The following is a 12468-nucleotide window of genomic DNA, read 5'->3' as shown; positions in this document are numbered from 1 at the left end:
CTCTTTTCATCAGTGTTTGTTCACGAGTTCCTTTCAACATAAATTTCGGTTTGATTTGGAAGCTAGAAAATTCTACAGTATGCGAAAAATAATTTTTTTGAACATAAAATTTAGTTATCTGAAAAGGCCATAATATATGCTACATGTTTGTGTTTCTTACTGTATAGCGCTGTTGGACCATGTTTTACACAAATCCTATTCTTCACACCTACGTAAAGAATACGACCCTACTCTTCACGATTTGGACATGCAGTGAATATGAGTGGCCAAAATATATAGGGTTACACCTGATCATATTTTTAACATGATTTTGCCAAAGACATTTTTTTTTGTACAGTTTCAGTGTAAGAACTTCTTATATTTCCTTTCGACAGGCATACGCAATTAATTAAAAACAAGAATTGTTCATGCTGTTTGAAGGTACTTCTTGTAATTTTCATATGGTTTTATTATGCTAAAAATAGTATGAGATTGCAGTTGTAAATATTATTGTATTATTTTTCTCCATTTGTAAATGTGGTCGTAAAATAATATTCGTAGCAAAACGGTTTTCGTTCAACATCAGTTATAAAAGTTGTGTGTGCTTCTTTTATTAACACGTAATAATTCAAATGCTGAGTAAATTATATCAGGTCTTGATAAAATGTAAGGAAGCAGCCACACCATTCAATAACATGGGCGAATAAGTTTGGTGACCTGCATTTATGCCTTGGCCTACACATTGTTATTGCATACCGTTTTTTGGGGCAGCTTAATCATATTTTCAAAAACACGCGTCCTTAATTTGTCATCTGGACAGAACAGAGCCTTCAACAGCTTGAAAATACGTATGTTTATCACACGTTAGTGCCCGTATGTTTACAATTAAAGTTCTCAGCAAGTTGTGTAGATTGTCTGCATCGTTGGTCATATTCGAAATCAAGGAATGGAACTGGCAGGCCCTATTATTTCCCAGGAAAGTTTTTGAACTCCCTCAGAAACACAAAAGATATATTTTTAAAAGGTAACGTAAGGAATTTAAATTCTTTATAATAAGTTTGGTCGTAAAATACAATTCACCTTATCTTTTTATTACCTGTGAAAAAAAAATCAGGAATTTCATTCACGAGATATTTACATATTTTTCTCAAGCGCTCTTTTTATAGAAACACTTGGATCATGTTTAAGCGTTTATTCTGGTAAGAAAAAGTCTATACAGGTGAATTTTATGATAGAGTAATGATCAAAGTAATTCAACATAAAATCGAAAACAGAAACGATGTGAAGTTTCGTCTGCGTTAGCCTGTTCAGAATTCTCCGACGCACTTAATATATCATTCATTCTTTGGTTCAAGAAGTAGATATAATAAATTATGAGTTGAATCATATTTGTCTACTCTTTTGTTACAACAGACGATAAATGGGCCAGCGCCTCCCCAAGTCTCGATTCTTTCGGAAGCCAGCGACGAGACAAAAAGTCTACATAGTTTCGGACAGGTGCGCATTTTGACACAACATATTAGATTTAGGGGATTTACGGTAGCTGATAAAAAAAGATAAATTGATGAGGTTATTAAAAAGAGGCTGAGTGGTGGATACCTCATAAATACGTTCTTCCTGTGCAGAGTGTTGTAACCTTTCCGGAGTATTTCGTGAATGGATTATATATACTACAATGATAGGTAGGGTTTATTTTTTCTAATTACTATGTACACTGTAATACTAGATTTCTACCCAGTTTCTACAAGGTATGTTTTAAGGCACGGTGTTCAAATTTCATTTTTATGATACATGTGGTAACGTGATTTTAAAGTATATTTTATGTAGCCAGACTACATCCATTCAAAATCTGATGTAGACATCTAAATCTGTTTATTTATTAACAGTAATTTCGTATGCCTGCCATTTAAACTATTTTGTATGTTTTTCTTCATATTACATATTTTTACTGTTCACTATAGGTTGCATGTACGTGTTTCTTTTTAAATATATTTAATTTCAAATCACATTGGCGTGGTTGGGGTGGGCGGGGGTATGGGGAGGACAAGAGGGCCACCTAGCTAAACCACAACCATATTTTCCGTGAAAAATATTAATAAAAAAATCTTCCATTCGCCTTTATAATATCTACCCTTTATCTTGAGAATCTCTTTTTTCTAAGAAAATTTAGTTCTATGGGGAGGGTGAGGCAAAGTATATGCTGTCACCCACACTCTTACCATGGCCCAGTGGTTAAGGCGTCCGCCTCTGGATCGGGAGGTCGAAGGTTCGAGCCCCATGGGGAGCGTTCGTCCGGGGGATGTTTGTCATGGGACTCGTTCCGAAAAGGCCGGTTCGTGAGCCGCGAGCTAGTTAAATGAATGGTTACCGACTTCTATCCGCCTAGCGCATGGCATAGTGGTAGGAGTTGGGAGGTAATTGGTACGCACAATAAAGGTGTCTCATAAGCCAAATTGTCTTGCCCTTTCAGTAGGGGTGACACTATAATAACAAGACCTTTACCTTTACCTCATAGTTGGCCCTGCTCTTACGCCTTTGAACTATTATTCTGATACAATAAAAAGTAATCTCGTTATTACAGTAAGACTAAAGATTGGTTATTATTACAGTAAGACTAGAGATTGGTGTGGTTCAATCAGCTACTGTGGTAAATATTGTCGTTGTGGTTTTGAACTATTTTGATGAACATCTTTACCCTGATTTAAATTGGTTTCTATGTTTTGGAAAATTTTCACAGCGATATAAAAGGCCAATCATATCCATGTTTGCATACTCTTCATAAAAGTTGTTACATAATTTTGTTTCGAAAAAAAACCTTAAAAAAGTGTAATTTTTAAAACGCAAAAAAAAAAAAAGATTTTTCTAAAATCTTTTTTTACCTTTATCAACACATTTAGTCTAGTTTGTTTGCACGAATTTCTAAATAATTCTGTCACATGATCCGGGACGCGATAGCATACTGGTGTTTATCAGAAAATAACACATGTTGATTTGCAAGAAACATGCTGGCAAACTGCTATGCTAGAAATGTAATCTGATTTATTATGATTGATGTATTTGGGTCTACCTATTTCCTTCTGTCTGTTAGTCTGTATGTCCCAGTCCTCATTTATGGCTGTCTGACCTGCGTTTTTGCCTATCATACTGCTTTGTTATGGCCTAAAAAAGTTCTTTGTTTCCGAAAACATGCTAAAAAAAATAGGGTAGGTAGGTCGGAAAATATTTTTTTATTAAGTGAGACTTTTCGGAAATTATTTTTGAGTCAAAAAATCAAAACAAATAAGGGGGTTATGCCTTTAGAGCATCAGTAAGTTGATTTCTAACATCACTGACCATGTTTAAAGCATACATCCCCAGCTTTTATTATATTTGACTGGCTTATCATAGTAGGTTGTCCCCCTTGAAAATTATCCAATAATCAATATTGGTTTTCCTGTTGATATTACTTTGAGCAATAGATTATATAGGGAATTTATTTTCAATGATTAATTTCAAATATGTCTTTTGGTTTGTGAATATTTTACCAGATATGACAGTAAACTTCAATTTCTTCTCTTCAATTAAATGTGAAAATATTTATTACAACTGAACATCTTCTTGCTTCCAATTTTGTTTTAAAAGTATCACCATCGCTTATATTGAACATATAGAGATAAACACTAACTTTCAATTTCTTTTACTTTAGAGGCAAATAAATCATATTTTCCAAAGCATGACAATTTATTATCACATATGTAGGTATTCTTGACTTTATAAACAATACAATAATATAATTATAAGTGTTATAGGGTAAAGACTTCTTGCTTCCATTTAACTTCAAAGTGTATCAAGAAATAAAAAAACTTGTGGAATTCACAAAGTTGTGATGAAACTTAAACCGTGTTAATTTACGAAACTGCATATACCATCAACTGACGTACGACTCAATATAGTCTTTTGAAATAATAACGTTCATGAACTATGTAAAGCGCCTTTGAACGTGAAATTGATCATGAAAAGGGCGCTATATAAATCTGGTATAATAATAATAGTTGTTTAGTCAAAAAAAAAAAAAAAAAAAAAAAAAAAGAAATAGAAAAAAAAAGAAAATAAAAGAATAGAACATAGCTTTCATTTTTCACCAAACTGTTTATGAGAACAATACGAATCGACATAAATAACATTATTTCTAAATATCTTTTGAATATTGAAACGTTCGACGACAGGAGAAAAACTAATTCAAAGAATAATTTTCTTATGAAATAGTGTAATTTGCAAGTTAAGCGGTGAGAGGGGGTGGGGGGGGGGGGGGGGAGAATGTGTACATTTATTTAAACGAAAGACACGGCAGCATGGTTTCCACGATGTGCAAAGAAAGGGTGAAATTAACAGACGCGCAATATTATGTCTATTTTAGAAATGAAATCCAAGCTTGAGAAAAAAAAATCGGCATGCTTTCCATGTGTTTGCACGGTAGAATTATCTCTTTAGTACGACCTACATTTTTTTTGTCATGGTTTTGTTCGTGGAAAGCATGCAAAATAGCCACCTTTACAGCTAAAGACTTGAGTTTTCACGATAAATTTGATTTCATGATTGAATTGTATAGTATGTACAAACGCATATCTGAATGGCATGTTTGATTTATGTATATCATTGATTATACAAGTAACTTAGACACTATAAATAAGTAGACAGGGTGAATCAGATCTAATTGTTTAAAAAAATGAGTTCGGATCTCTATGATACACATACACCAATGCTGAAAAATCAGAAACTTGATTCATAATTAAATAGATTCTTTCTTTTTTTGATTTCTATGGAATACCATGGATCAAGGGCAGTTAATAAAACATAAGTGTGCGTGTTTTAGTAACATGTATGTTTTTTAAGTTTGTTAAATTACTAGGGTCTTTTCTTTGTCATTGCCTGTCAAATACAGTATTGCTTAGTTTATTACTTTATTGCATCATGTTTTAAAAAGTAAACTTCTAGGCATGGAAGTTGAACGAAAGTACCGTTATATGGACAAGAACAATCAGACAAAATGGGAATACATGTATCTTCGTACAAGTTTCGTTTTTCTTCGAGGAAAACTATTATACATGTGTTTGTGTGAAAGCTCGTTTATAATTTTCGGATATCAATGTTTAGCGGGTTTCAAAGTTTCAAAAGAAAAGAAATTTATTTAAATGTTTTCATTTGTTGTTACATGACAACACGAATTTCGCAATATCATAAGCTAACATAATGGTTCTTACAGAAATGTTTTATATCTTTACAAGAATAATATTTCTATATGAATCTATTAAACAACATGATTTATATCAAAAACTGGCTACATGTTTTGTTGCTTTCTATGGAGTAACATGCGAGCTCAATTTCCGTGTACTACTTAAAGCAGAATTTTAGATCGATGCAAAACCCATTTCAAAGAATTATTGACTTAGCTAATGTAAGGGAGGCAATCCAATTTGAAGGGAATTGCTTTAACACAGTCAATAATTAAGGGAGAGAATTCTTGCAAATTCTCGTTAAAAGCTGACCATGAAAAGTGCAGTTGAAAAAAATATTCTCTAAGGCCATGAAAATATTTAGGGTCGGGCCAAACATTTAGGGTAGGTGGGGATACCAAAAACAAACACTATTTTACGCCTAAAGATTGGACATGTCTTAGTCTGGCTACCGTCTAGATATCTTTTTAAATTTTGTTAATCATTTCTCTTATATATTCTAACAGATCTTTCTTGGCTCCGATTATCTAGAAAAGAAAAGGGACATAATTATACAAAATTTGAACAGCCTCAAGAGTTATCTCCTGTGAACAAAACACAGGTTCTGAACACAGACTAGATCTGTATTTGGTTGCATCTGTTTTTCTGTCTGTGCTTTGTCTGCTTGCTTGTGTTTCTGTTTGTTGGTATGTATGTCTGTTTGTCTGTCTGACTTTTTGGTCCTTTCTTTTACTTCTGTCACCCACTCGAAAATGCGTTCAAATTTACTAGAACACATGCGCCCCAGTTAAATTTTCTTGGATGTATGCTTAAACTTGGTTGAACTTTTTGTCTTCAGAAGTACGCGTATGCTATCCAGACATCACGTAACAGATTGTGATAAAACTTATCATTTATTAGTAGTTCATATTCAAACTGTTTTCATCGACCTACAGGTATATATATTTTTTTCATATTTATGTTACGTGAAAATGCAATTTTCATTATTCAACAATTTATCAATTTGTTTATGCGGACATTTTCTACACGAAATCTTACTTAGAGATTTTCTTCCGTACATTTTTTCAATGCTTGAAAAGTTTATCGCAGATATATTACGTCAAATAAAACCGAAATGTTTGCAGTTTTAGAGCATCTAGATGCTTTCAATTGATACGAAGAAGTTTTGCATTCTATGCGGTTATTTATTTTCCCGTGAAGATGATAAACAAAGTTTAGAGACCAGTCTTAGAATACCCTCTTGCGATTGGTCAGTTACAAGCTTGTGTTTAGAAACAGCCAATCAGGTGATAATAAAGGTTTCAGACTGGTACTAAGGTTTGTACAAACAGTTAAATAACATGTTTCATACAGAATTTTAGTGAAATCGCGTGATTAGGATCAACCATCCATTAAAAAAGACGGCAAGTTTGTTCATCGGGTATTTATCATAGAATCTTCTACGAAACTGGGTAATTGTTCCTGTCTGATTGACATACGATAAAATGAAAGCATTCATTCCACATGAAGATAAGATAACAAAACGCGAACAGATTTATGTTTTTAAACAACATGTTGTACGTTTATGTAATTAAATCGACATAAAGTTAGCAGTAAAGATAAACTGGAATGCATAAAATATCACAGGAGCTCGAATTTTTTTCGGACTTGTTTAATTGGCCTTGTCCGGTCTTGTTCGGCCCTGCCCGGCCTTTTCCGGCCTTGTCCTTCCTTTATGAATTGTTTTAAACGACCGTCCCGACCGGGGTTGGTATTATGATAGAATGTTTAGAAACAACGAGAAAGACCGAAGCTTGAGGCCTTTTTACCTTGTCTTCTGCACAGGCCTTTTTACCTTGCCTTCTGCACAGCCAGTTGCAACTGCGAACCAGTTTTTTTGCAATATATAAACCCTAAGAGACTATCAGTTTCGGATGCGTTGAACATGAGTATAACCACTGAGTAGCTGACGAAAACACGAAAGCCTCTGTCTATATTGCGTGCACGTGGTTTTTCTAAAATTACACGACTTTTGCTCTTTAAGACTTCGATCAATGTTTTATTATTTCTGTAAAAGAGACCATGATCTGATTCAAAGTCTAAGAATTCATAAGGTGATGGATGGAAACTTAGTTATGAGTTATGCCGCATTTCAAATCTAGAAGAATATAAGCATCTCCTAACCGGATAACCTTGTCTTTTACCTTTACTTGTCCAATCTGTTTGTCTTTCGCGTCATATTTGGAACATTAACGTTACGTAACGTATTTCGAGGATATCTTTTCAAACTTTTTTTTAATAGTAATCAGTATTCTGCTTAATATGCCCTAACAGTCGGAAAGTTCATTTCTATAATTACATTAGTGTATCAAAGAAATTCTTGAACCTATCAATTAATTTGACCATTTGACCATTTGACCATTTGATAACGTTTCCCTTTAAAACGTCGCTTGAATATGTAAGGTTAACCAGAATGACAGAAGATGCCTTTTTTCTCTCTGACAGCTTAACAAATGGTTTTTTTTATGATAGTTACAGATGAAACAGACTAAAAAAATTTCTCGAAGAAAGACAAGATTCATTAACGTAATGGCTATTTTTGTTTTACATTTTGCAGTTAGGTGTACTTATGCCTTAAGTTGTTTTATATTTTTTTCTTCCGAAGAGGAAAACAGCCTACAGTTTTCGTACAGGTTTCGCTTCAGAAAATCTGTTTTATCAGCGATATACCGGTACGTTATAAATATCTTATAAACATTACGCGTGTGAAAATTATATATAGTTCAATATTTACGTAGGATTTTCTCCAACAAGTTATTTGTTAATTACATTTACGGATAAACATTTTGTTCGTGAAAGCTGTGTGTGTACATGTCCACCTGTTGTAGGATAAATAAGTTGAATGACTTTGTTCAAAATCATTCATAAATCAATGGAATTATAGTTTCGGTGAGTCAGACTAAATCTTTCTGCTACTATAGGATTATTATCTATGAAATATAATTCTAAAGCTGATGTATGCAGCTTTTTTTGCCGGAAGTTAAAATATCTTATTTCACAGCGGTTACATTTAACGTTAAAAACAGACAGAGGGACGGGTAAAATTAAAGTATAGGTGACACACCATGGTCTGTCATACCCGTTACTGCAGGTACCCGTTTACATTGAATGAGATTGAATGCAGGAATATGATTGATTTAACGCGTGCAAACTGGTTATAATACAAGCTTGTATTAGATGTATTATCTATATTTACTGTACTGAGGCGAAGAAAGCTCTTTTTTAAAAGTTCTACATTAATGACAGGTCAATCTGTTCATTCTGTAGGAAGATAATGTTAACTCGGGTTGATTAATTCAGTCTGGAATGCACTATCTCTCATACTGGTTTAAAGAAAATCCAGAAGTGAGGTCATTGCATGCGTATGCATTTTGTCATGTATTTTTTAGCTGTAGTGCATTCATATATTTACCGTATTGTCTTTCCTTTAAAATTATAATAATTGTAGAAAACATTTTAAAAAGATATATATAAAAACATAGCCTTTATTTTGTTGACGTCTATGAACCATTTGTTTTTCCTTAATCTATAAATATTCCGTGGTATCTTTATGGTAGATAAAAACGCGAACTCCTCGTTTTATTTAAATAATAATGTGGTACTTATCGTGGTTCATAAAGCGCCAGTAATTTATTACCTCAAACACCTCATATAAACTTATCATTTGATAGCCCGTATCTCATCAAAAAGGTCCCTCTAGCAGCGGCAGTAAATTGGTATCGACCTACCATCCCCGTCAAGTCGGTTCAGCTCGAATAGCGATTATATTGGAGTTTATTTTTTTTTCGGATTACAAACTTTAACTTTGACAATCAAAGTAACAATAGACATTCCACTTTTAGGATTTTGGATACCAGTTTGTGGAAAAAAAAACAGAGGATGATTACGCGCATATTTATGAATCAATGTGACGTCTGAAAATGGAATCGACGCAATTCGGTTGTAATTTTCAAAAATCCGCAGAATTTTGGTTGCGGTTTATATGCTAATTTGATTTAAGTATTATCATGACGTTAATGTAGTTTTGATATTTTTGTAGATAGCAAAAGTTTCACCATAGTGGTCGTCATAATCATCACCACCACCGCCATCATCATCATCATCGTCGTCGTCGTCGTTATCATTCATCACCATCGTCATCGTCATCATCATCATCATGACCTCTATCCTCATTATAAGTAACCATAAAATTCATTATAAGTTGTCATAAGTTCTAGCACCATTTTTTACCTTTTTGTGCGGACGGACAGACAAAGTATGTACCCCTAAAAGTTTAATTTGCTACTATATTCAAAATAGTTCCCTTAGCACATGCCGATGTGTATGTATCAGGAGAAAATGTTATTGTTTATTTGAATGATGGCGGTAATAATGATGTTCATAATGACGATCATGGTGATGTCGAATGTGATAATGATGTTGACTTTTTTAGTCATCATAGGCATGGTGACCATTGTGATGATTGCCGTATTCATTAGCACTGGTCAGTAATCCGGCACTCGTCGTTAACATTTTTACTTTAGATACTAGAAACATTTGTATAAGAGTCCTATGGATGCTGTGCACATGGCACGCTAAAAGACCAGTGATTGGAATATCTAATGCATCTTGAACGATCCTTCCACTATAATTACTAATAGTCTTCTAGAGGAGTCGCCCTGATAGGGTTACCGTTGGCGACAATATATAGGCTTAAATACACGTGCACACGACACAAGGTCAACATGGCTCTCTTGCTTTAGACGATACTGTTTCTTAACCTTCAGCCTGCTGGCAGCAAGTGATTCTGCCTTTGCGACCAGTGCAGGCTAAGATCAGCCTGCACGTCCGTGCAGGCTGATCATGGTCTGCACTGTTCGCTATCCAGTCAGTAAATTTTCAGTAAACACCACTTCAAATGATGAATGGTACTGCCCAAATTGAATGATGAACCAGGCCATTTTACAAGTTTAGCAGGCTAAAGGTTAATAACTTAATAAGTTCTTATTGATCTAGCTATAAATGAACGCATACAACATCTTTATCAGTCGTAGTGAACGTACCTAACACATTTTGGTTCAGCACTATATCATGTTTGCCGCTTTGTTTTTCTTTGTTGGGTTTAACGTTGCACCGACACATTTATAGGTCATAATTATGGCGACTTTCCACATTTGATGGTGTGGGAAGACCCCAGGTGCCCCTCCGTGAATTATTTCATCACGGGCGGGCACCAGGGTAGAACCACCGACCTTCCGCAAGCCAGCTGGATAGCTTCCTCACATGAAGAATTCATAGCCCCGAGTGAGGCTCGATCCACATCGGTTAGGGGCAAGTGATTCGAAGTCAGCGACCTTAACCACTTGGTCACGGAGCCTCCTATCGCTTTGTGGTAGTAGCTACCAAAAAGTATCAAAGTACATTGCAAAACAAAGCAATTTGGTGAAAACACCATAGTTTTGTAGGAAAAGTAGACATCCTCTGAATCTAAAACGGGTTCCTACCGTAAATGGTTCTAATTTGACTTTTTTTTTCGGAAATAAGATTCTTAAGAATTTAGCTCGGAGACGATGGGACGTACTTAGGGTGTGCGACATCCTTACGTTCGGGCAGAGAGGACATTTTTATTTCGTTACATAGAAAATTTTCACTTTTTTTCTTCACAGTTACGTCTACTTGTAAAATGTTTTCTTAATGTGCACATGTTTTGATTTAAATGTGTTGATATAATTTTTCCTACTTCCAGGTTTAAGTTGCTGCGGGGGAAATACAACTAATATGAGAAAATCTTTACAAGTGAAATTACACATAATTTTGTGCGAATAAGATTCATTAAGTGGATTTCTGCCACAAATTGGAGATTTTCAGTACAGAGGTGATACTTCGCAGTAGGTAATTATTTAAAATTTTTTCTTATCAAACGTCAAATACCATCAAGTAGATCTCTGTCGTTTTGATGTGATAATTTCACAACGTTCTTGTATTCATTATCAGTGGTATCTTATTCTTCGTAAATACTTGAGAACGAATGTGGTTGAGGACGAATGTGTTTAAATGTTTATCCCTTTTCTTTCATGAAGTTTTTCATGCTAGAGGATTGCACTTGAGACTCGCGAATATGTGCGTGTTAAGACGGCCAGAAATACTGGTTTTAAGTCAGCATTTCAGGCCATCTTAATAGACATACGTTCACGTTCTCAGCATGGCAAATCCCTTTGCCAGACACCTGTATTCTGTTTTCATTTTAATATTTGTATTCTGCCGTTTTAAACAGGGTAGGTTCCCTTGCCAAGCGTTCGTATTTGTTTACAACATAATTATGTCTCCCCCAGGAGACATATTGTTTTTGCCCTGTCCGTCCGTCCGTCCGTCCTTCCGTCCGTACGTCACAATTCATTTCCGAGCAATAACTGGAGAACCATTTGACCTAGAACCTTCAAACTTTATAGGGTTGTAGGGCTGCTGGAGTAGACGACCCCTATTGTTTTTGGGGTCACTCTGTCAAAGGTCAAGGTCACAGGGGCCTGAACATTGAAAACCATTTCCGATCAATAACTAGAGAACCACTTGACCCAGAATGTTGAAACTTCATAGGATGATTGGTCACGAAGAGTAGATGACCCCTATTGATTTTGGGGTCACTCCATCAAAGGTCAAGGTCACAGGGGCCTGAACATTGAAAACCATTTCCGATCAATAACTAGAGAACCACTTGACCCAGAATGTTGAAACTCCATAGGATGATTGTACATGCACAGTAGATGACCCCTATTGATTTTGGGGTCACTCCATTGAAGGTCAAGGTCACAGGGGCCTGAACATTGAAAACCATTTCCGGTCAGTAACTTGAGAACCACTTGACCCAGAATGTTGAAACTTCATAGGATGATTGGACATGCAGAGTAGATGACCCCTAACGATTTTGGGGTCACTCTGTGAAAGGTCAAGGCCACAGGGGCCTGAACATTGAAAACCATTTCCGGTCAGTAACTTGAGAACCACTTGACCCAGAATGATGAAACTTCATAGGATGATTGGTCATGCAGAGTAGATGACCCCTAACGATTTTGGGGTCATTCTGTTAAAGGTCAAGGCCACAGGGGCCTGAACATGGAAAACCATTTCCAATCAATAACTTGAGAACCTCTCGACCAAGAATGTTGAAACTTCATAGGATGATTGTTCATACTGAGTAAATGACCCCTATTGTTTTTGGGGTCACTCCGTTAAAGGTCAAGGTCACAGGGGCCTGAACATT

General features: G+C 35.3%; 1 protein-coding gene across 7 annotated transcripts in view; it reads left to right on the top strand.

Annotated features, from left to right (window-relative positions):
• Positions 1-1289: 1289 nt before the first annotated feature.
• The window catches only part of LOC123564957 (uncharacterized), a 31543-nt gene continuing 20364 nt past the window's right edge, over positions 1290-12468 (top strand). For 2 of the 7 annotated variants that reach the window (XM_045358891.2, XM_045358886.2), the window contains exons 1-2: positions 7920-8120; positions 10957-11102. The gene's annotated coding sequence lies outside the window, so the exon portion shown is untranslated. The other 5 variants (XM_045358888.2, XM_045358887.2, XM_045358894.2 and 2 more) reach the window with 5 other exon arrangements.

This window comes from Mercenaria mercenaria, chromosome 2 (assembly GCF_021730395.1).
Source record: "Mercenaria mercenaria strain notata chromosome 2, MADL_Memer_1, whole genome shotgun sequence".
NCBI classification, from domain to species: Eukaryota; Metazoa; Mollusca; class Bivalvia; order Venerida; family Veneridae; genus Mercenaria; species Mercenaria mercenaria.
Note: the sequence above shows the minus strand (reverse complement) of the source record. Positions and strands in the feature narration are given on the sequence as shown.